The sequence below is a fragment of the Jaculus jaculus genome, chromosome 9 (assembly GCF_020740685.1).
Source record: "Jaculus jaculus isolate mJacJac1 chromosome 9, mJacJac1.mat.Y.cur, whole genome shotgun sequence".
Classification (NCBI taxonomy): Eukaryota; Metazoa; Chordata; class Mammalia; order Rodentia; family Dipodidae; genus Jaculus; species Jaculus jaculus.
This window is the reverse complement of record NC_059110.1, coordinates 127,662,284-127,687,437: the sequence shown is the minus strand read 5'-3', so window position 1 is coordinate 127,687,437 and position 25,154 is coordinate 127,662,284.

Genomic DNA, 25,154 nt, shown 5'->3' with positions numbered 1-25,154 from the left:
GCACCCCACGGTATCCCACAGCACCCCACGCTCCTAGCTGCCCCCCCTCCCCTCACGCCCTGCTGTTCTCACATCACTTGCCGCCCGTCAGTTTCTGCTGTGTCCTGATTCTGTACCCACATCATCTGCCTCTGCGCTACAATTGCACTTGCAGTGGGCCCAGTCCCACAGCAAGAGCCACATAAGTCCACACTGAGTCACTAGCGCCAGCGCAGGTGGCATCCCCTACCTGTACATCGCCACCCATCCCCCACTCCCCTGAGGCGGAAGAGCACAGACTGTTTATAGACCCCAGTGTACCCAGCCAGAATCTAGGCACCTTCAAGGCTTGCTACCTCAGTCCCTTTTCAAGCTCAAAGACAGGCAGCTTAGGTGCATTACTGGGTGAGAATTCAGGCAACTTTGGTGCCCCTGTCAGGCTATAGGTTGGCGGCTTTGGCAAGAGTGAGCAAAAACCCAGGCTGCTTACAACTGCCCCAGGCTGCCTTGATTTGCATTAAGCTAGATCCCAGGCTGCTCCACCCACCTACCTGCCCATACACTGACATGGGTAGACCACAGCGCAAAAGAAATAACACGAAAAATAAAATGGAAGAAAATCCAGCCAGATCACCCAGTCCAACAAGGATCACAACAAACCAAAACATAGAAGAGTGTTTAGGATCAGAACATCAAGTGGAAGCAATGAACAATGCAACCCTAACCAAACTACTGCTAGATCTGACAGGAAAGCTACAAAGGATAGATAATCGTATGGATGCTACCATCACGAAGCTAGAGCAATATGATAAGACACTGGAAGGAATTCAAAGAGAGCTAAGAGAGTTGAGGGAGAATGAAAAAAAAGAGGACCTTAAAAATCAGCTGGCCACACTAAATGAAAACATAAAGAAATGCAAGGATGATTTCCAAGAATCAGCAAGAAAATCAGAAAATGAGACAAAAAGGGAGCTGGACAAAGCGATGGAAGTGATACATAGGAAAGTAGTAGAAAATGCAAACTTAATTGAACAAGTCCAAAACTCACTAGAGGCTCTCAAGAATAGAGTCAGTGAAGTGGAAGATAGAAATTCTGATCTGGAAGACAGGATGGAAGAAACAGTTCGAGAGTCCAAAAATTTCAGTAAGTTCAAAAGTTCCTGTGAACAGAACATGAGAGAATTGTGGGATACACTTAAACGTCCTAATATCAGAATCATTGGAATACCAGAAGGAGAAGAATTTCAGACCAAAGGCATGGAGAACTTATTTAACACAATAATTGAAGAAAACTTCCCCCGTCTCTTAAAAGAAAGGCCCATCAAGATTCAAGAAGCAAACAGAACTCCTAACCGACTAGACCAAAGGAGAAACTCCCCAAGGCATATTATCATTAAGACTCTAAACATTGACACCAAGGAAAAAATCCTAAAAGCAGCTAGGGAAAAACAGCACACCACTTTCAAAGGAAACCCCATCAGAATTACTTCAGACTTCTCAATGGAAACCCTGAAAGCTAGAAGGGCCTGGAATGATACTCTTCAAACGCTAAGGAACTATGGCTTTCAACCTAAACTACTCTACCCAGCAAAAGTCTCCCTTATAATAGATGGTGAAAGGAAAACTTTCCATGATAAAACTCAGCTTTACAATTATATGAACACAAAACCAAACCTACAGAAAGTACTCCAGGAAATTCTCCACAGAGAAGAAACAAATAACCAAACACAAATGCCTACAAGAAGAAGATCACAGCAATCAAACCCAGAGTAGATACAAAAAAAAAAAAAATTCCATGGAAATGCCAACACACCTCTACCACCACAAAATGACAGGGATCAAATCAAATCTCACAGTCATCACCCTAAACATTAATGGCCTTAATTCACCCATCAAGAGACATAGGCTAACAGGGTGGATCAAAAAATTAGACCCCTCAATCTGCTGCCTTCAAGAAACCCACCTTACCACTAAAGACAGAAACCTCCTCAGGGTGAAAGGGTGGAAAACAATATTCCAAGCAAATGGGAATAAGAAACAAGCAGGTGTAGCTATATTAATATCAGATAAAGTTGACTTCAAACCAAAAACAATCAAAAAAGACAAAGAAGGCTACTTCCTACTTGTAAAGGGAACAATCCATCAAGAGGATATTACAATCATAAATCTGTATGCACCAAACACAGGGGCACCGCAGTTCATAAAACAAAACCTACTTGACAATAAAACAGAAATAACCACCAACACCATCATAGCTGGGGACTTTAACACACCATTATCAGTAATAGACAGATCATCCAAACAGAAGCTCAACAGGGAAGTAAGAGAGCTCAACAAAACCATAGAGCACTTAGACCTAACAGACATCTACAGAACTTTCCACCCCAAATCCACAGACTACACATTCTTCTCAGCAGCCCATGGAACATTCTCTAAAATAGACCATATACTGGGTCACAAAGATAGCCTCCACATATTTAGGAAAATCGACATAATTCCCTGCATGATATCAGATCACAATGCTATAGTCCTAGAAATCAACAACAAAAAAACCAACAAGAGCCCCAACGGCAACTGGAAACTGAATAGCACACTCTTAAACAATAAATGGATAGTGGATGAAATAAAAAATGAAATTGCAAAATTCCTGGAATTGAATGACAATGAGAACACATCATACCAAAACTTGTGGGACACAATGAAGGCAGTCCTCAGGGGAAAATTCATAGCACTCAATGCCTTCATAAAAAAGACAGAAAAATCCCAAATCAATAGCTTAACCATCCACCTAAAGGCATTGGAAAAACAAGAAAAATCCAACCCAAAGAGCTCCAGAAGGAAGGAAATAATTAAAATCAGAGCAGAAATTAATGAATTGGAAACCAAGGAAACAATTAAGGCAATTGACAAAACAAAGAGCTGGTTCTTTGAAAAAATAAACAAGATTGACAAACCTCTGGCCAATTTGATCAAGCAAAAAAAGGAGAGACTCCAAATTAACAAAATTCAAAATGAAAAAGGAGAGATCACAACAGACATCAGTGAAATCGGCAGAATCATCAGGACTTATTTCAAAAACCTCTACTCCACAAAACTGGAAAATGTGGAGGAGATGGATAAATTCCTGGATGCATATCATCTACCAAAGCTAAACTCAGAGCAGATCAACCACCTCAATGAACCCATCACACTCATGGAGATTGAAAAAGTAATAAAAAACCTCCCAAAAAAGAAGAGTCCAGGACCAGATGGATTCCCAGCCGAATTTTATCAAACCTTCATGGAAGAACTCAAACCAATCTTCCTAAAACTGTGCCACACAATCGAAGAACAGGGAAAACTACCCAACTCCTTCTATGAAGCTAGTATCACCCTAATCCCAAAACCAGGCAGAGACGCCACAAGAAAAGAAAACTATCGGCCTATTTCCCTAATGAACATAGACGCAAAGATCCTCAACAAAATTCTCGCAAACCGAATCCAACAACACATCAAAAGCATTATCCACCTTGACCAAGTGGGATTTATCCCAGGAACACAAGGGTGGTTCAACATACGAAAATCTGTCAATGTAATACACCACATAAACAAGCTTAAACATAAAAATCACATGATCATTTCAATAGATGCAGAGAAGGCCTTTGACAAGATACAACATCACTTCATGATCAAAACATTGGAGAGAATCGGCATGGCCGGTTCATGTCTTAATATAATAAAGGCAATATACAAAGCTCCAAAGGCCCAAATAATTCTTAATGGAGAGAGACTGGAGGAATTCCCATTGAGATCAGGAACAAGACAGGGATGTCCTCTCTCACCTCTGCTTTTCAATATAGTTCTGGAAGTCCTAGCCCAAGCAATAAGGCAGGAGAAGGAAATAAAAGGGATACAATTTGGAAAGGAAGAAGTTAAGTTAGCTCTATTCGCTGATGACATGATTGTATATGTAAGAGACCCGAGAGACTCCATCCCAAAACTCCTGAAGGTGATTAACTCCTATAGCAAAGTAGCAGGATACAAAATCAATGCACAAAAATCGGAAGCATTTCTATATGCAAATGACAAAGACACAGAAAAAGAAATAAAGGACATAGTCCCATTTTCAATAGCAAAAAATAAAATAAAATACCTTGGAATAACGTTAACCAAGGAAGTAAAAGATCTATACAACGAAAATATAAAAACTCTCAAAAAAGAAATTGAGGAGGACTTGAAACGATGGAAAGACCTCCCATGCTCCTGGATAGGCAGAATTAACATTGTGAAGATGACAATCCTACCAAAGGCAATATATAGATTTAACGCAATTCCAATTAAAATCCCTACAATGTTCTTCACAGACATAGAAAAAATGATCTCAAATTTCATATGGAAAGGCAGAAGGCCTCGCATATCCAAACATATCCTCAGCAAAAGAAATACCTCTGGTGGCATCACCATACCTGATATAAAGTTATACTACAAAGCCATAGTAATAAAAACAGCATGGTACTGGCATAAAAACAGGAGTATAGATCAATGGAATAGACTTGAGGACCCGGATTTTGGGCCAAGCAACTATAGCTACTTGATATTCGACAAAGGCCCAAACAATATAGACTGGAAAAAAGATAGCATCTTCAACAAATGGTGCTGGACAAACTGGATAACCACATGCAGGAAACTAAAACTTGATCCACACATTTCACCATGCACAACACTCAAATCCAAATGGATCAAAGACCTCAACATAAGACCAGAAACTCGAAAACTACTGGAAGAAAATTTAGGAAGTACTTTCCATGATATAGGAATGGAAAAAGACTTCCTGAATAAAACCCCAGTGGCTCAAGTTCTTAAACAATCACTCAACCATTGGGATCATATGAAGCTGAAGAGTTTCTTTACAGATAAGCATATAATAAACAAAGCCAATAGATTACCCACAGAGTGGGAGAAAATATTTGCAGGTTATCCAACTGATAGAGGCCTTATCTCTAGAATTTACAAAGAACTCAAAAGTCTAAACAATAAGAAGACAAATACCCCACTCACAAAATGGGGCACAGAGTTAAACAGGCAATTCACAGAGGAAGAGATACAAATGGCAAACACACACCTAAGAAAATGTTCATCATCCCTAATCATCAGAGAAATGCAAATTAAAACAACTATGAGATTCCACCTTACCCCAATAAGGATGGCCAACATCAAAAGGTCAAATGAAAATAAATGCTGGCGAGGATGTGGAGAAGCAGGGACACTCATTCACTGTTGGTGGGAATGCAGGATGGTACAACCACTTTGGAAAGCAATATGGAGACTCCTGAAAAAGCTGACTATAGAAATACCAACAGACCCAGTTATACCATTACTGGGCATGTACCCTAAAACCTTCAAACCAAAAGCCAGAGAGATTTGCTCAACCATGTTTGTAGCAGCTCAATTCGTAATAGCTAAAAGCTGGAATCAACCCAGATGTCCATCATTAGAAGAATGGATAACAAAGATGTGGTATATCTACACAATGGAATTCTATACAGCAGTAAGAAAAAACGACATAAAGAAATTTGAGGAAAAATGGTTGAACCTGGAACAGATCATTCTCAGCGAACTTACCCAATCACAGAAAAAAAATCGACACATAGTCTCACTCATCTGCAACACCTAACCTGAATTTGCCCAAGATGCCTTACATACCCAGCAAGCACCTCATGGACTAGACAATAAGATGAATGGGTGGGCGGGGAGGGAATCAAAGGGTGGAAAATAGTAATCCGGACCCAAACGGCAATGGTACCATAAAATTCTACTTCCTAAAAGACAGACCAAATGACTGAACCTTCACTAGTCCCTTACAGGAAACACCTGAACCACAAGACACTGGAGAGGGTAGGATCAAGACTGACCTAAATCTCCTACATCTTCCTTCCCTCCCTCTCCCCCTCTCTCCTCTATCTCTCTCCTCTCTAACTCTGGTATATTAGTTATCTTTTTCCTCAATTTCTTAGTGGACACTGACCTGTAACCCCCACTTCCAGCTTGGGCCTACAATCCACAATGAGCTTTTGATCAGAGAAACCTACAAGGTTTCCCAAAACAATGACAGACTTCTGTCAGAGTAATTGATGACCCAACAAAGGCCAGTGGTAAGACCCTATTGCTGAAGACTCCATACGCAGCTGGCACGTAAAATGGAATGACATGGCTGGAAGCCAGGAGAGAGTCAGTCCCCAGACAGTCAGCGTGTCTAGTGCCAGAAGGCGCTACATAGGCGACTGGGGGAAGTGACCAAGATCTGTCCAAGCAACACATTGTTTAACCTAAGTAGCAACAATTAACTGGATGTGATACCCACACAAGTGCAATAGTGGTACACAGCCATGGTGAGGAATCAATTGCTCCTGATTTGGCTAACTGATCCACTCAGTGGTACTAGACCCTTAGCTGGAGGTGGGAAACAAGTCAGAACCATACCCAAACACAAGCCCACTCTACAATATCAAGCTACCATCAATCACGGGGTATAAGAGGGCCTACACCTATCAAACTGTCTATCAAAAAAGTAAGTGTTATCTCAATTTTCTGGGTGCTAACTTACTCTCCGTTGGAGAATCTGCTTCTCTTTTCCAGATAGATGCAGATCCTAAGAAGAGAGCTGCCCCAACATACCTCAGAAGGGGCCCAACTGAAACTAAGGACAACTGGCGAAATAAGCAAGGGTGATGTTTTCCTGTGAACTGGATACCAGCACAAAGGGGAAGGAGATCAATGCAGAGAAAAATCAACTCCTACCAAATCAGAGAGCCAGAGCCTCAGAGGCCCCCAACACCTCAGCACTGAAGCAGACCAAAAATGAACCCAACATGGCTCAGGGAAATCTTGCGGAAGAGGGGGCGGAAAGAATGTCAGAGTTACATGTTGGGTCATGATTTTCAGAGACATTTATCATACTAATAACTGGGGGCTAACTCCACAATGCACGACCCATTTTCAATAATAAGGAGGGTCTAATGGGAGGGGGTAGATCACAGATGAGCCTAAATAATGGTACCAAACTGCCTGTATTTACTGAAAAGAAAACTAATAAATTAAATTAAAAAAAAAAAAAAAAAAGAATATGCATGCACACATGCTTGCCCAAAGATAGATTTTTTCTATTTATGTACACATACATTGTGTATATTTCATTTTCTGTACTCTATGCATCATGTTATATATGCTTTCATAGAAGTCAGAGTTGATTAAGATTTAAAGTATGGAAGAAGAAGAATGAAAAGTTGATGAAGAAATATTTCCCAGATTGAGTGACCTTGAATAAATTAGACAAATTTGTTATGAGGGATTTATATGAAGGGCACACATAGTGGTAAAAAAAAAAACAAAAAAAAAAAAAAAGACAAAGAAGGCCACTTCCTACTTATCAAGGGAACGATTCATCAAGAGGATATTACAATCATAAATCTGTATGCACCAAACACAGGGGGACCACAGTTCATAAAACAAAACCTACTTGACAATAAAACAAAAATAACCACCAACACCTTCATAGCTGTAATATCAGTAATAGACAGATCCTCCAAACAGAAACTCAACAGGGAAGTAAGAGAGCTCAACAAAACCATAGATCACTTAGACCTAAAGGACATATATAGAACTTTCCATCCCAAATCCACAGACTACACATTCTTCTCAGCAGCCTATGAAACATTCTCTAAAATAGACTATATACTGGGTCACAAAGACTGCTTCCACATATTTAGGAAGATTGACATAAATCTCTGCATGATATCAGAACACGATGCTATATTGCTAGACATCAACAACAAAAGACCCACCAAGAATCCCAATGGCACCTGGAAACTGAACAGCACACTTTTAACCAATAAATGGATAGTAGATGAAATAAAAAGTGAAGTTGCAAAATTTCTGGAATTGAATGAGAATGAGAACACATCGTACCAAAACTTATGGGACACAATGAAGGTGGTTCTCAGGGGAAAATTCATAGCACTCACTGTCTTCATAAAAAAGACAGGAAGATTCCCAAATCAATAACCTAACCATCCACCTAAAAGCACTGGAAAAACAAGAAAATCCAACCCAAAGAGCTCCAGAAGGAAAGAAACAATTAAAATCAGAGCAGAAATTAATGAATTGTAAACCAAGGAAACAATTACAATTGACAAACCAAATTTTTATTTTAAAATATCACATTAAAATATTAAGTCATATTGATTACTGAGCACTTTGTGTTTGTCCCTTAACTTTTTAAGTGAGTGACTTCACTACACACTTCTGCATAGTCCTCATCCTAGTCCTTGCTCTGTGCCAGAAAGGATTGAAACATCCATGAAAATATACACTTCCAGATTCATATATGCCTTCCAAGCAGCCAGTTTGTCTAGCACCATTTGTTGGACTCAGTGACTGATCAATTCAGAAGTCTGGCTATGTGGACCTAACTCAAGACCATTGCAACTGACATTTGAATTTCAAGATCTCCCTGTGAACAGAATCAGGGCTGACTTGAGAATGTCCCTCCTCTTCCTAAACCTGTTTGATGTTGAGTGTGCATCTTAAAGCATGTACTGCATACTTCATGGTGTCTTGGATGATGCTCTCCAAGGAGTTCAGTGTGTGACTAATGCACAGCTCAAAGAGCTAAAGATCACTTAGCGTACCTTAGATGTGTTGCATGTTCCAGTAAATTTTATTTTATTCCTGCATAACCCAGCTGGCACTTTTGCTACTGAAATCAGATATATATAATATGCTCATACAACGCTTGTACAACTATGTACATACAGCAAGATTCTGCATGGTAACCTCTGTTGAGTCAGTGCTTTCCTTTGCCTCATTGCCCCCCTCCCCTCCCGCATTGTTAAGATGCTCTATCCCTCTTCCCTGCTGAAGACAATGGAATAGCTCAGGGCAACACGTGCTTCAGGAAGACCCCTTGCCTCATTTCCCCCCACATTGTCAACATGTTCTATCTCCCTCCCCCACTGAAGACACAGTGGAATAGCTCACATCATGTGCTTCAGGAAGACAGAACAGGGCTTGATGCTTTTTAGGATTTCACTTCAAACTTTTCTGAAACATAAATTCCAGCTATTTAGCCCATTTTCTCCTGTCGCTGTAGATCAATACAGTTTGACTTCGTAGAATAAATATTAACAGTCATTGTTTGTGATGTAAACATCTTATGATCTTCACATGCTGGGATGGAATAGCATCTGTAAGTCTGTAAGACTGAATGGACACCAGTTCTTACTGTGATATATAGGCATTAGTATAGCTCTTTGTCCAATGTGATACAAATGTTCACATACTGCATAGCAGGGTTCCTTGGCATGGTCCAGTGTAGGTCCATGGAAATTCACATGAGCCCTTTGGACACCAAAATCTAAAGATATAAATTGCTTCTTCAGTGGGAGCCAATCTCCTTGGAAAGTACCTCTTGGTCTGGTTCATTTGCTAAGTCAAATTCCTGAACTCACCATGGCATACCTTTGCTTGCCACAGTTACAGCCCGATACTGTATTTTATATTCAGGTCTCTCAGTGTTCTGATTCATATGAAATGGTGCTATTTATTTATAATGAAATCTCACATTTGCTTTATCCATTACAAGTTCATGTTAATATAAATTATTCCTCAGAGATGTAATATCATCTTTAAAAAGCTACCCCAAAGATGGAAAACTGAGAGTAAAAAGCACATGAGTAACCATGGTACCTAGTCTGAGTTCCCAAATTCATGTTTCTTGTGTGTAGCTACGCAAATGGGTTAGCTCCATAATCCAATTCCAAATGTCTGTAAAAGATATATATATATATATATACACATATATAAAATATTACATAATACATTGCATATAATATATATAATTATATTATAATATAATATATTATATTATATAATATATTGTATTATATATACACACACAAGGGAAAAACACAAAGCATCCTGATAACCAGACAGAGCTGTCTGTCTGCCCAGTGAACTTCTGGACGCAGCTAGTGCTAGAGAATCATACTCTATTCTTCTCTGTATTTACTTGTTCTTAATTTTACATTGCCCAAAAGTTTTCAAAAGAACAATGACATTTGAAAGACAAGTCATTTTGTTAACTTAAAATAGAAGAGTCTCTTGAGCTAAATAATCTGAAACTGTAAAATTGCTAAAGAAAATGGCATAAACCAGAAAGAGCAGAAAGTAGCTAGCAATGACATAAGACAACTGACTAATGTTTAAAAGCCCAGGAAAGCCTTGATTTTGTTTACCAATGGAGTTAAAATTTGTAGCTGCCTTCTTTCCCTAGGAATCTAACAGAGTGTCATAAAAAATTACGTATACATTTGTTGAGCATTTTTACATGACTGACATGTTAAACACAAGTTTCATAGGGAATTCGTTGCCTATGATCATGCAATAGGGATTTAAAGACATTCTATCATAAGCAGGCATGAAGTTTTTACTTTAGTGACAAATTTTGCAAAGTGATGGATTACAAGTTTGGTTATTAAAGTGCTAGGTCTCTCCCTCTCTCTCTTTCTCTCTCTCTCTCTCTCTCTGTGTGTGTATGTGTGTGTGATTGGCATTTCAGATAAAGGGCATTTAGCTTATTATTGAAGATCATACTGGGTTGTGTTCTAAAGAATATATTCTATAGAGATGTTAACAAAAGATATGCATCTGATAAAAACTGACACCTGATAATATTCAGAAGCAAAGAAACAAATAAAAAGTCCTGAAGACTGTTTCGATATTTTAAAGTAATTACATAACGTTACCTAAGTGGAAAGCACTGTGGATGAAACCCTGTGGTTGAAAGCAACCCCCCCCCCACACACACAATGACAATAGTGACAACGTTTCATGGACCTGCTCATCCAGCAGCTTGCCTCTGCTTTATTTCTAGATCTCACACACCATCACTTATGCCTTTAAATTACTTGCTTCAGAGACATTTCAGGGGTTTAACAGGTAGGTAACAATGTAAACCCCAGAGACTGCCTCTGTGAAGCCAGTGATCCTAAGATACCATTCCCCATGAGTCCTTAGGTTGTCCATCCCCAAAATACAGCTAGTGATGTGTGCCCCTCTGCCCAAGCATGCTTGATATGCAGGAGCAGCTGGGATGCTCTCCAGCTGGCACAGGCTCTGTTTACCACACTGCCTTGACTTCACAAGTTGGGGTACAGTCTGTTTGGGTGATGCAAGCCAAGGACATCATTGCATAAAACAGAAGCCCACAAATTGCTATTTCTGTGGTTGCCTGATAGCCTCTGTTCACAGCAAAGTCCTGTGAAAATTAGCTCTGACTTCTTTGGGACGTGGCAGAGTAAACTTAGTCAGACTTCCTTGGATGAATGCAGAAAAGACATCCTCTATTAAGTTGAGTCATGACTGAGCAAGACTCCTGTCTATAATTCTCTTTAGAGTTCATGTGCTCTTCTAAAATTACAAATTCCTATTGATATCTTACTGTGTCCACACTGAGGTTGCTTAGAAACAGTTTGGAAGTCACTGAGTGGAAGTGGTGATGCTCTTTGTCACTGAGGTTGTTATCTGAGACCTCTTGCTGCTTTCATACCCTTGACCAGCATCATTATAGCAATTCTCATTCATCTGTGAATACAGAGGGATTTTTTTTTTTTTTTTTTGAGGTAGGGTCTCACTCTAGCTCAGGCTGGCCTGGCAGAGGGATTTTTGTATATTGCTCATTTGACAAATGTATTTTCATGAAGTTTAATATGCTTGTAAGTTTTGGGACAGGTAGGTGGCTCAGTGAGTACAATCCTCGCCACTCAAGCTTGTGGTACCTAAATTCAATCCCCAGACTCGGCCTAAAGTCCATTAGCTACTCTGTTTTGTCATGGTACATTGGACATGACCAGCTACCTCGTGCTTCTGTCATTGTACCTTCCCTGCCGTGATGGACTGTTCCCTCAAGCTGTAAATGAAAATGAGCCCTTCTTCCCTCAAGTTGCTTTGCTCAGGTATTTTGTTACTACAATGAGAAAAGTAACTTGTGGGCTGGAGAGATGGCTTAGCAGTTAAGCATTTGCCTGTGAAGCCTAAGGACCCCGGTTTGAGGCTCAATTCCCCAGGACCCACATTAGCCAGATGCACCAGAGGGTGCACGCATCTGGAGTTCATTTGCTGTGGTGGGAGACCCTGATGCACCCATTCTCTCTATATATTTCTCTCTCTTTCACTCTCAAATAAATAAATAGAAAGAACAAAAAAATTTAAAAAATAAAGAAAAGGAACTTGTACATCTATTATGGGCCGTTCTACACTAAAACCAGCACACAAGCTTTAGCAAGAACAAAAGCAGAAGATTGGCTGAGAAGACACAGTCATATATTAGAAGCATAAGAGAGTAGGCTATTCTTGTACTGAGAACATGCCTGAGCTTTTGAACATGGGTATGTGGTAGAGGCATTACAGGAATAAAGTAGAATTGCAGAATGATAAAATGATTCACCCTGATGATGGAAGGAAAGTACAAAATTCAGCTTTAGATATTTTTCATCATGCTTAAATGTGGTGACAGTCAAGTGGAAATAGGTAAAGCAGGCGAGCATCCATTAAAACTTATGGAAACATAGTTTTTAAATGAGTAGATACCCTCCCACCTACATATGTCCTATCATGAATGAGGACTGCAACGTATACAAATGCCTCAGATGTGCCTAGAATTGAGAGTTTTAGGAAGTAGTATAAGACCTTGAGATTAGAAAAAAGTTAGCCTTAAATTTGGTTGTGTCAATATGATACCACAATTCAGTATTTTTGCTCACTTATCTTCAAAATCAAAAGGAGTGAAGGAGGTTTCTACTTCTGAAATGGAGATTTAGCTAAGTACAAACCAAAGTTCTACACATTACACACCTAAAACAAACGTAAGCGACCTAAAAAAAAGTGGAGAAAAAAAGTAGAGAGAAACTTCACACTGGACGTGAAATATGCTGCTGAGGAATGACAGGTGCACTCTTTGGGGCCGCGGTGTCTTCCGTATCCCAGAATGCAGCTGGAGGAGCTGGGAATCCTGAACATCTATGTGTATGGGCACATCACTTTTGTATCCCAATCTCTCTGTTCCAGCATGAAAGGAAACCATGTGCTTCTATGCATAGTTCTAGAAAGATGGTAAAAGAACCCTAACCTTGGGCAAGACAGTAGAGGCACCCTAAATCTCTCTTCATAGTCTTGTCAGGAAAGGCCAATGGAGAAGGCAGAGTTTTCTTTCACCAGAGAGAAACACATCCTAGCCTCCCCTATGCATGACATATGGAGAACTTGAATGCCTGTCTTCATGCAACAAGAATGCACCATACTCGAACCCCACTAGTCTCAAAACAGGACTAATTTCCATTATCTGGCAATAATGAAGCTACACCATACTTTGTGGTATCCATGGAGGTTAAATACAAAATACTAAGGTGTTTCTGTCCTTCCTAAGGAGGGGTGAGTCAAGCCTATCATGGACCCCAAAATCCACCCCCACCTGGAAGCCACAAGGAACTCATCTTGTGTAGTATGAAATACTCTGCACATTTGCTACTCCTGAGAGATGCAGGTTCTTTTGCAATCTGGGGTGTGTGTGTGTGTGTGTGTGTGTGTGTGTGTGTGTGTGTGTTTGTGTACACATGGGCGTGCATGTCCCACAGCATGTCTGTGGAGGTTATAGGACAATTACAAGCACATCTCCTTCACTTTGTTTAATGCAGAGTCTTTCTCATTCACCATTGCATTTGCCAGGCTAGCTGGCCCACGAACTTCAAGGCAATTCTCTGGTGTCTGCTTTCTGTAGCCCTAGGTGCACTGGGCATACAGACCATAGCACCACAAGCTCTGGCTTTGCATGGGTTCTGGGGTTTCTAACTCAGGTGCCTATGTTGGCAGGACAAGTGTGTTTTATCCATGGAGCCATCTCCCCAGCCCTGGAACTTCATTAAGTGAAAGCCTGCAGGAAGAAAGTATAAATACGGTTCTTTCAACCCAGGATACCTAATTTTACAGACTGAAAACTGAAATATTTCAGTTTAACATAAAAGGGACGGGCTGGTACACACCCAGACTGAGACGTGCCCTGGGAGCATATATCTGAACGTATAGGCTCTACTTCTTGGTCCAGCCTGAGGGTGACAGATGTGGGTGTCTTCGTGAGTGGCCGTTAAGTTAGCATCCAGACAATGCCAAAGTCACAGTGAAAAGAAGGAAAATGTGGCGGAACATCTTGATAAAACTTATAACACAGTGTGCTCTAATGCTTGGCAGCACCCTCCTGATGGAATGAAGTTTTCGCTTCTCACCTAGCTATTTTGGTACTGCGTGGATGCGTCCAGTAACTTGAGCAGCAGGAAAAGTTGCCCCAGTAGTGCTGAATTTTACTGGCTTAGCAAAGAGAGGAAACTCACATATGGCTTGCCAGAGAAATAACTGGCTTTAGTTGGTGCTATTAGCCCCACGCTTTTTAGGAGCACTTAATTTAAGATGAAACTGTGGGCTTTAAGTCCTGCCTTAATGTTTTCAGACTGCTGTAATAAGCAAACGTTCAAGGTGTTCTTTATCCAACCGAGTGGATATGTTTCTTGTTCGGGCTCCATCTACAACAAAAAGATTTTCATTTGGTGAGTGGTGATCCCTGATTTAGTACAGCAAACACATCATGATGCATTCAGGCTTCAGCTCAGAAACCTCCAAGCTGCAAGGTTTAGCCTGACAAAATAATCACTATGGAAAAACAACTTACAAATCACACCAGCCACCAAAATTGAAGCGTGGTTTCCTAACTGGCTTGTTCTAGAAGCCCTGGAACAATATGAGGGATTGTTAATAGAGGTTTAGAATTACTATCTTGTTCCTGCACTCTTAACACTAATTCTGGCCTGTTACTATAGAGCACACACTGCATCAACATTTGGAGGATGTTGGGATTAATCCCGACCCTATTCATAGGATCTTAAAAGACTGTATTGTATTTCAGTGAGTATAAACCATCAGGAGCACAGGCTTTCATCTGCATTTTATCTTCATCTCAGACATGGTTAACTTGGATATGAGTATATTGGGAAAATATAAAAGAAAATATCTTCTAAAGGGCATGAAATAATAAAATGGTTCTTGTTTGTTTGTTTGTTTTCTCTTCAACTATATAACTCTTTAACTCTCTTTCATCCATGTAACACCTGAACTTCTCAGTGGAATGCCCTTAGTTAATATATGATATTCTGTCCTATACTGATTTTCTTATTCATAAAAAAAATCTCTAATATGAAGTTGATACACCTCCTACTGCATTATGTCATGATTCCAGGTGTCTCCTGCTTAAGCAGTTATCCTCATCTTTGTAGGGTCAGTGATAAGGTGAATTAACACATTCTAAATATATATTTTCATGTCTGTGACCAATATCTGCAAAAGGCAGATTGAAGACAGAATTATTTCAATTCCTGGTTTCAGAGATTATGGTGCCAGATTGGCTGTCTCTATTGCTTTTTGGCCAGAGGCACTGGAGGTGTATCATGGTAGAACATCATAGTGGATGAAAGCTGGTCAACCATGAGTTCCAGGAAGTGGAGAGAGTGCTAGGAAGTGACCAAGGCAACAGACACCCATCAAAGACAGTCTCATAGTGACTTTGCTCCTCCAAACAGGGCCCATATCCTAGTTACAGCATGTTAGGAACACATCAGGGAATTAATACCCCAACCAGGTCAGAGCCTTTAATATCCTAATACCCCTCAACAGGGCTACCAACTGGGGACCAAGACTTCACTACATGAACTTGTTGGGTGTGAGAGGCTCATTAGGGGGATCGCCACAACATAAAATAATACTCATTGTGATTTATTTATAAAAGGCCTGCTGTTTTCCTGATAGTGCTACAGATATTATTCCTGGCTATGGGGGTGATGTTTCCTTCTGGATGCTGTTTTAACCATTTCTACACACGAGGAAATGGAGTTCTGTGTACAAATTACATTCAGTTAAAGAAATGACACGCATGCAGTCTGTTATGTGAGTCACCCAGGCAGACATTGTGCGGCTTTTATTTTATCTTCAGTTGTTGGTTTAGAGATGCTCAGAGCAGAGGAGTATATATTTGAAAGAAAGATATTGACTGACATGATTGGAATGTCCCAGTGGGCTTGTTTTAGGAGAATTTTGGTTATTTTTTCACTTCCCACCTTCAGGATAGACACCGAATGACCACAGGATGGGCATGACTCAGCTTTCTTTCTAGACAATGAATGCCCTTTATTTGTACACGTCAACCAAATAGAATATTCCTGGGAGTGAAATAAAGTTGCAATCTGTGAATGATAGTTACTGTACTATTTAGGACAAAAAAATAATCTGAGAAATAAAGACAAGATATTTTCTAAGTCAGAAAAGGAAACCAAAAACACAAAATTATTGTATTCCATTAAAAAATAGTATTGCAGGGGCTGGAAACATGGCTTAGTGGTTAAGGCATTTGCGTGCAAAGCCAAAGGACCTCGGTTCAATTCCCCAAGACCCATGTAAGCCAGATGCACAAGGTGGCGCATGTGTCTGGAGTTTGTTTGCAGTGGCTGGAGGCTCTGGTGTGCCCATATTCTCTCTCTCTCAAATAAATTAAAATATACTTGAAAAATAGTATTGTAGCTGGCGTGAAGGCGCATGCCTTTAATCCCAGCACTGGGGAAGCAGAGATAGGAGGATTGCCATGAGTTCGATGCCTTCCTGAGACTCCATAGTAAAATCCAGGTCAGCATGGGCTAGAGTGAGACCCTACCCTGAAAAACCAAAAAAAAAAAAAAAAAGTATTGCAGCCAAGCGTGTTGGTGCACACTTTTAATTCCAGCACTTGGGAGGCAGATGTAAGAGGATCACTGTGAGTTTGTGTGAGTTTGAGACTAGCCTGAGACTACATAGTGAATTTCAGGTTAGCCTGGACTAGAGTGAAACTTTATCTCTAAAACAAAAGCAAAACAACAAGAAGAAATAAATAGTATTGCAATCTGACTCAGATTCTTTTCTCTGAATTACAAAAGTCTTTTTTTTTTTCTAATTGACTTGTGTCTCCTATCTTCTATTTTAATGAAACACTAAAGGAATATTAGATGCATGTTAAGCATAAAAAGTAGATATCATTGGTGATGGTTGCTATTATTTTTTTTTAATTTTGAATCTGAATAGCACTATTAAATGTAATCATAGAAAAGGAATAGGTCGGTGTTGTGGTGCATGCCTATAATCTCAACCAGCACCTTGGAGGCTGAGACTGGGGGATTGCCATATGTTTGAGGCTAGTCTGGGATGCAGAATACATTCCAAGTCAGCATTGGCTGCAAATAGGAGACTCTTTTTATTTCCAAAAAATTAAAGCATAGGGGCTCGAGAGATTGCTTAGTGGTTAAAGTGCTTATCTATGAAGCCTAAAGACCCAGATTTGATTCTTCAAGACTTGGAGGCAAATGCACAAGGTGGCGCATGCATCTGGAGTTTTTTGCAGTGACTAGAGGCCCTGGCACATCCATTTTCTATCTGCCTCTTTCTTTCTCTCTCAAAAGTATAAACAAGTAAAATATTTTAAAAGACACTTTAAAATTGAAAACAATGAAAAGCAAATAAGTAAATAGAGGGTTAATTAGCTAGATGCTGCCCTCTATCTGGATCATTTTATAGCTACCATTATAGGCCATGTGATAACGGTAGGTAGCATTAACCTTTCTCATCAGAAGGTGAGGAATTGTAACAGCTACCTCACAGGTTGATTACAAAGATTATACCTGCTGAGGCGTGCAAAGTGCCCAGAGTAGAACTAACATAGAAATAAGTAAGGTTAGGGTAGGAGCAGCTCATACATTCTTAGCATTGTAAAATTATCCATTCCAAAATGGAAAAAAAAAAATCAATGGAGAACATTTAATATCATGTTTGCTTAATAAAAACTTTAGTTCTGAGCCCATAAGATAAATAAACTATATGTCTGGACAAAGGAGCAAAGAAAAACCATGGAAGGGTGAGGGGATGGAACCCAAGTCGCTTAGAAACATCCCTTGCCATAACAACATAACAAATACCCTGAAGCAAGAGCTGTGGCTGTGACAAGGACCATCTTTTGCTTTTATATTGAATTAAAGCCTGTTGCATTAGCAAATTTAGGCTGTATCCCACCAGACCTCTGCTTGCTAAAACTTCATCTCTGTCTTTCCAAAAGGAAAAAGAAAGAAGAAAGAAAGAAAGAAAGAAAGAAAGAAAGAAAGAAAGAAAGAAAGAAAGAAAGAAAAAGAAAAAGAAAAATTCAGCTGCAAAATACAGAGGGCATTTACAAGCCTCAGAGATCATCCAGGTCCCGAGGTCTTCAGCAGACTTGGTCTCAGGGAAGACCCCAGTGGTGGAACTCCATGAATCAGACGGTGATGGCTGGGGAGCTGGGTGGCTGCTGATAGTTTTGGCCCATTGGAAATGGCTTTGGAAGACTGCCAGGCTGTGCATAAAATTTTGAAATGTTTCAAACAATACAGTCTTTACAATGTTATAAAATACTAGGGTGGTTAGAGAGGGCTGCAGACTGGCTTGTGGCCAATAAAACCTCAGGATTCCAGTCAGCTGTAACTTGGAGTTTAATATTGTCTGAGGTGTTCAAGGTCATCTCTCCCCAATGTCCTGGAGGTCGACCCAGTCTATATTAAACCGCCTCATTGAGCTACTGCTTTCCAAACTCCCCCTTTATATAAACAACCTTTACTCAATTACTCAATTTGCCTCTCCCTAACCAAAAGACTGTGCGTGCATGCGTGTGTGTGGGGGGGGTGGGGGGTGGGTGTGGGTGTGTTTGTGCATGCGTGCGTGTGTGTGTGTGTATGCATGCGTGCGTGCGTGTGCGTATGTAACCTTAAAAGCTTAACTCAAGGCTCAGGCATCTGGATGCAGCTAAAGACACTTGCTTGCAAGCCCAGAAACCCATGGTTGATCCTGCTCAGTGTCAGCTTAAAACCAGGTGCAATGTGGTGAATACATTTGTGATCCCAACCTTCCTATGGCAAATGGGAGCTGAATCCAGGAGAAGCCATATGCTCATGGTCCAGTTAGGCTACTGATATGCACAGCAGCAATTGAATAAGAAAGATCTTCTCGGGGCTGGAGAGATGGCTTAGCAGTTAAGCCCTTGCCTGTGAAGCCAAAGGACCCCAGCTCAAGGCTCGATTCCCCAGGACCCACGTTAGCCAGATGCATAAGGGGGCGCAGGAGTCTGGAGTTCGTTTGCAGTGGCTGGGAGCCTCCCTCCCCCCTCTCTCTTTCTCTCTCTGCCTCTTTATCTCTCTGTCACTCTCAAGTAAATAAATAAAAATAAAAAATAAATAAAAAGAAAGATCTTCTCTCTCAAAGGATGTGGAAGGAGAGAATGGACATCTTGAGGTGGCTCTCTGACCTCCACACAAACTCTGTGGCACATGGGTGCAAATATGCATACATACACATATACATACATATATGTGCATATGTAATATACATGTATATACATACATGCATACATAAGTACATGTACAAACATACATGTACAAATAAAAATATCAGATTACTTGCCTGATGTTTCAAGTAACCTTTTTTTTTAATTGAACTTGCTTCCCTATTAATTAAATCGAACCTCTTTACAGTTGACATATTCCTAGATTTTAAAATGGAAAAAGAAATATCCCTTAATTTTGTTACCCAATGTTAATGTTATTTTGATTCTTTTAATAGTTTTGTTTATTTATTTAAGAGAGAGAAAATGTATGTACATGGCAGTGTCTCACATGACTACAGATGAACTCTACCACTTTGTGTATCTGGCTTTATTTGAGTTCTGGGGAACTGAAATTGGGCTGGTAGGCTTTGCAAGCAATTGACTTCAGCCTCAGAGCTATCTCCTCAGCCCAGTAGTGTGTATTTTATATAGCAATGATGATACTTCTTTGATATATACTCTACATTTTTTATGGTGTTACTGAATATATAATATTTACCTCCAAGCCCTACGTTTTCATTAGTACAACCTTTTATAAAGCCCAGCATGAATAGCTGAAACTTATACTTCGTGATCCTCATATGCAATGCTTGTGTTTTCTTTGTCAGGGAGCTGCTGCGTTCAATTGTATGGTCCTTGTTAGTCACTAAAAGCCTCTCTGTATTTAGTTCTATTTCTCAAGGATACATTCTAAGAATAGACACTTTTAAAGTTTTGATGAATGTTACTAGTGGGTTTACCCTAACAATTCCCTTTCTGGAACTGGTAATGGCTTGTCAGTACATTACCAGAGGGTCTACTTCATTCTCTCAGCAAGAGCTACAACCAAGCATCCTATGAAGCAGCATTAAACATTAAAAGTTGTCCTTTTTCAAAACAATACACCACAGGAAGGTGATAGAAATATTTTGGTGCTGTTACACAGAAACGATCATGGATGTAGTTCAAAGATGACTTCTTTGTAGTTGTTCTCCAAGTGAGGAGTAATTCTTAAACAGAGGGGAATTTAATTCTCAGGTGTCACCATCCAAACATAGAACATCCAAACATAGAAAATTTAAAACAGAACACCCTGGTTAGAGGAAAAAAGAGCTTGCAACTTCACACTGTCTTCCCAAGCAATAAAAGCCATTCAGTCAGTCAGCCTGGAAGTTTGCTTTGAGAATCAATTGATAAAGGCGGTGTAATTAAAGGTGGAATTTAAGAAAATATACAAATAGAGATAATAGGATTAGGGATGCTTATGTAGTGAGGAACATTTGAAGGTGAATCAAAGAAGAGATCAAGTATTGTGGGTAGTTGGAGAGATAGGCATGAGGACATATTTGTTATATTAATATAAAAATTTATATTCTTCAATTATTATAATTACACTAGAGTCCCCGAGTTAGGAAAAACATAGTCCAGAAGTAATAGTAAAGAAGTAGAGAATAGTAACACTAAAAGGGAAAGGAAACTGGTCATAATTGCTGTCCAACCTAGACTGAATAGCATCACCAGCTCCCCAAGAGAACCAACTGATATGTGACTTCCATTGAGTAAATTTTACTCTATGTTCTACTAAACATATAGTAAAAATGACATGGCTTCCATTCTACAATATTCACAAGGCAAGCCCCAGGTTGATAAATTCCTTTTAAGTTACTTTATATACCTGGCTTAATGGAAATTAATTTTACTAACATAGTAAAGATTTCACTTCTTAAAGAGTACAGCAAGAGTACAAATCTTAGCTTGAAGTGTTGGAACACTCCTTTAATCCCAGCATTTGGGAGACAGAGGTAGGAGGATTGCCAAGAGTTCAATGCCACGCTGAGGCTACATAGTGACTATATATAGTGGGTTAGAATGAAACCCTACCTTGGTAAACAAAATAATAATAACTAATAATAATAAAATTAAAAAGAGTACATATCTTTCTAAGAAATGTTGACATATTTTGTTGAAGATATAAACATGGAAATCTATGTTTAAAACTCTGGCTCTGGAATGCCATTTTTGTATTCTTTTTAGATACCCTGCTTATGAGCCATGATTTTCTTATCATTTTTTTCTGTAGGGTATATATAATATGTAGTCTGAAAAAATGCAAGAAATTACCTTCTGTTATAACATGTTTTAAGTAATTTTCATAGGAACTCCACTATGTGTTAAGATACAGGAATTTAATATTTTATTAACTATGTATTGGCATAGTTTTATTAAATATATATTGGCACATATTTATCATAAATGATGACAGGTTTCATAAAGATAATTTCTGTCAAGTACATCATGTATTTTAGCTGCTTTCCCCATCCACCTCTTTCTCTTTCTGCCCCTCCTTTCTCCTTCTCAACGTTTATTCCTCCCATAAGTCTAAAGGTCTTGGCTGATTATTCATGCTGTACTTTTCAGCATTATTTAGCATGTGGATGATTTATTGAGATTTGTTTTGTTTTATTTTTCTCTCTTTTAGGTTTATATCATGTCCTATTATCCACAAGGTGTTTTATCTCTCTTTACTTGCTTGCTATTAAAATTAAGCACATGGACTTCCACCCTACCTTCCTCATTTTAAGCAAAATATAAATCTTTTTCTTTTAAAAAATTATTCATTTATTTTCAAGCAAAAGAAAGAGATAGAAATAAGAGAGGCAGACAGAGACAATGGGTGTACCATGGCCTCCAGCTGCTGCAAATGAACTCCAGATGTATGTGCTATTCTGTGTATCTGGCTTTACATGGGTACTGTGGAATTGAATTTGGGCCATCAGGCTTTGCAGGCAAGCATCTTAACTGCTAAGCCATCTCTCCAGCCCAGAAAAATATAATATTTAATGTGAGTCGAGACTATTTCAGGGTTCTTAACTTTAAAAAAATGAATTTACCAGATTTGGGGATTTTTTTTTTTATTTGCTGACTTAGTGTGTCTCAATTTCATTATCGTGTCTATTACTTAAGCTAAGTCCATTTCTTCTATCAGCATATTTCAAAATGAACTTATAACGATGTATTCCCCTACTATATTAACAATAATTAAAGAATTTCACATAGAGTGCTACGGGGGAATGCACTGTCAGAATAAGACTCATTGATTGTGATGCACTGTGTTAGTTGTTTTAATAGTGTCCCTTGGGCATCGCCAATTGATTATGTGTTGTAATTCTGCTTTGCAGCTCCTTCAAATATTCTATGTTGTGCCAGATTCCCTAGTATATGGATTTCCAGAAATCTTTGGATAACCCTATACACACCCAAAACTGTGCCCCTTTTCCTGTCCTCTAGTGGACTATTGCAACTTGGACAATGAATCTAACTCAATTCCAACAGAAATCCCCACCCATGAGTTCTCTTCACAACTGTCAGGCCAAGTGTGACTTCAAGAATTAAAATGGCACATTATCTTCCCTAACAATAGTCATATAAATCAGAGGGATCCAGTATAAATTGGTAACTAATGAGATAAACACCCAATTCATTAATAAATCCTTAAAGACTCTTAAAAATCTTATTTTAGCCAAGTTTTTATTTTAAAACACCTCTATTCACTTGACAAAATATTAGACATTGGAAGACGTCCCATCATGCCTCCTATCTGTTCCTACCCATCTTTATGTTGTTGCTGAAAGATGTGAAAGTACTTCGTTTCATTCAAACCCATTGCCGTTCTAGCTTTTTAATGACTCCACCATCTACATTTTAAATCTCTTTAAAAACATTTCTGCCATAATTAAGCAAAACAGTAGATTGATGACTGATTGCAAAAGGGCTGTGGGGAAAATAAACAGAGCTTTGAATTCAACAAGCTTTCCTTTCTCCAAACTCCGTTGTGTACATAAACACACCCCGTGTCCCCATATCCTCTCCACCCCGCACGCACATAAGATTATTCCCAATTAGGTGTTCCTCTGTTTCTCTTTTGCTTCTCATTAAAATCGCCCCCAGAGCTTAGCCATCCTCACTCCCTGCACAGTCTAAGACTTTTTTTTTTTTTTTTTTTTTTTTCTGAAGGCTTTACATGTATGGCAGACTGATTCAGTACACTTTGGAAACTCTGGCAAATAGCTCAGCCCGATGCTAGTCTTGATGCCCGGCCAACAGGCTTAAACAACAGACATAAAAGGTAACTCTGCACTTCCATTCAGTTATAAGGTTGCCAAGTTAGTTTTCCTGATACTGTACCTACAGTACATCCATCTCCCACTGTCTGAGACTCACCTCATTAACTGTAGGACATTAGCCTCTGATGTTATGAACTCAGTTTTGCTAATATAAATGATACAGTCTCATATAGAAATTTAAGACGTTGTAACATTAGTAGTCTCTTCAAGATTCCCATAACAGTTAAAGAACAAGGGACCAAAATTCCCAGAACCAATCTTTGCTGGGAAATAATTCCTTACATATAATCTCAAAGCTATTTTTCCTCCCTCTGGCCTTCTGCTCTGATTCCCACTTATGCTGCAAATAGCTTTTAATGATAGAACAGGGAAATATATTGTGGTTTCACACTTTCAGGTATTTTACGGTCACTTATTCCTAACTAGGAGATAGAGACACATAGCAGAACAGTTTTGTTTTAATCTTAAACCATTTTAATAATACATTTTGCTGGGTTTTTCTGCAAAGGTATATTTAAGAAATAGCCCTGTTTAAAGATCAACTAATAGAAACATATTTTCTTATTGGCAAAGGCATATTCTGAATTGCTTACACCATGATGAGTTTATGGACCAGTCACTAAGCTGATCCTACTGGCAGCTCAAATTTGCCACAGTCAATCCACATTATAGGCCAGAAAGAACACAGAAACCAAACCTTCTGCTATCCTAACAGAAGTAATGCCTATTTGTTCCGTATCAATTACATCTCAGAACGTGTAAGTCACATTTACAAAGCCAAATTTTCAGAAAGTTTCTTTTGGGATTCAAATCTCTTTCCTCACATCTGTTCTTCCTGTAGCATTAAGAAGCCACCGGTAGCTGGGCATGGTGTTCACACCTTTAATCCCAGTACTAGGGAGACTGAGGTAAGGGGATCACGGTGAGTTCCAGGCCAGCCTGAGACTACAGAGTGAATTCAAGGCCAGCCTGGGATAAAGCAAGACTCTACCTCAAAAACAAAAGAAAACAAACAAACAACAACAACAACAAAACAACAGTAATACTGTCATGGGTGAGTTCACACATATGTCAGGAAAAGTGCAGGGAAGAAAGCAAGACTTTCTGGGCACCACTGATGACTTTAACATTATTTGATGCCTGATCTTAAACATATTATTGAGCAACTCAGAATCCTAAAGTTCTCTATAGAAAGTGGGAAAAGAAGTCATTTTGAGTTAGGATGTCGATTTAGGTAATAAAGTAGTTATAACAGTTCCTGGTTTCCAGAAAATAAGAAATGTGCTAGGCCAAAGCTAAGCAGGGATAACTGACAGGCGTGAACGTTTCTGACAGCACTGACCACGTTTAAAATGGTGGCTGTCACACCACCTCCTCATGTCAAAGTAGATTTGTCACTTTTTGTTTCTTATACATTTGGCTTATTTACAAGAGAGAGACAGAGAAGTCGAGAGAGAATGAGAGAATGATGCACTAGGAGCTCTAGCTACTGCATATAAACTCCAGACATACGTGCCACCCTGTGCCTCTGGCTTACATGGGTACTGGATAATTGAAACTCGGTCCCCAGG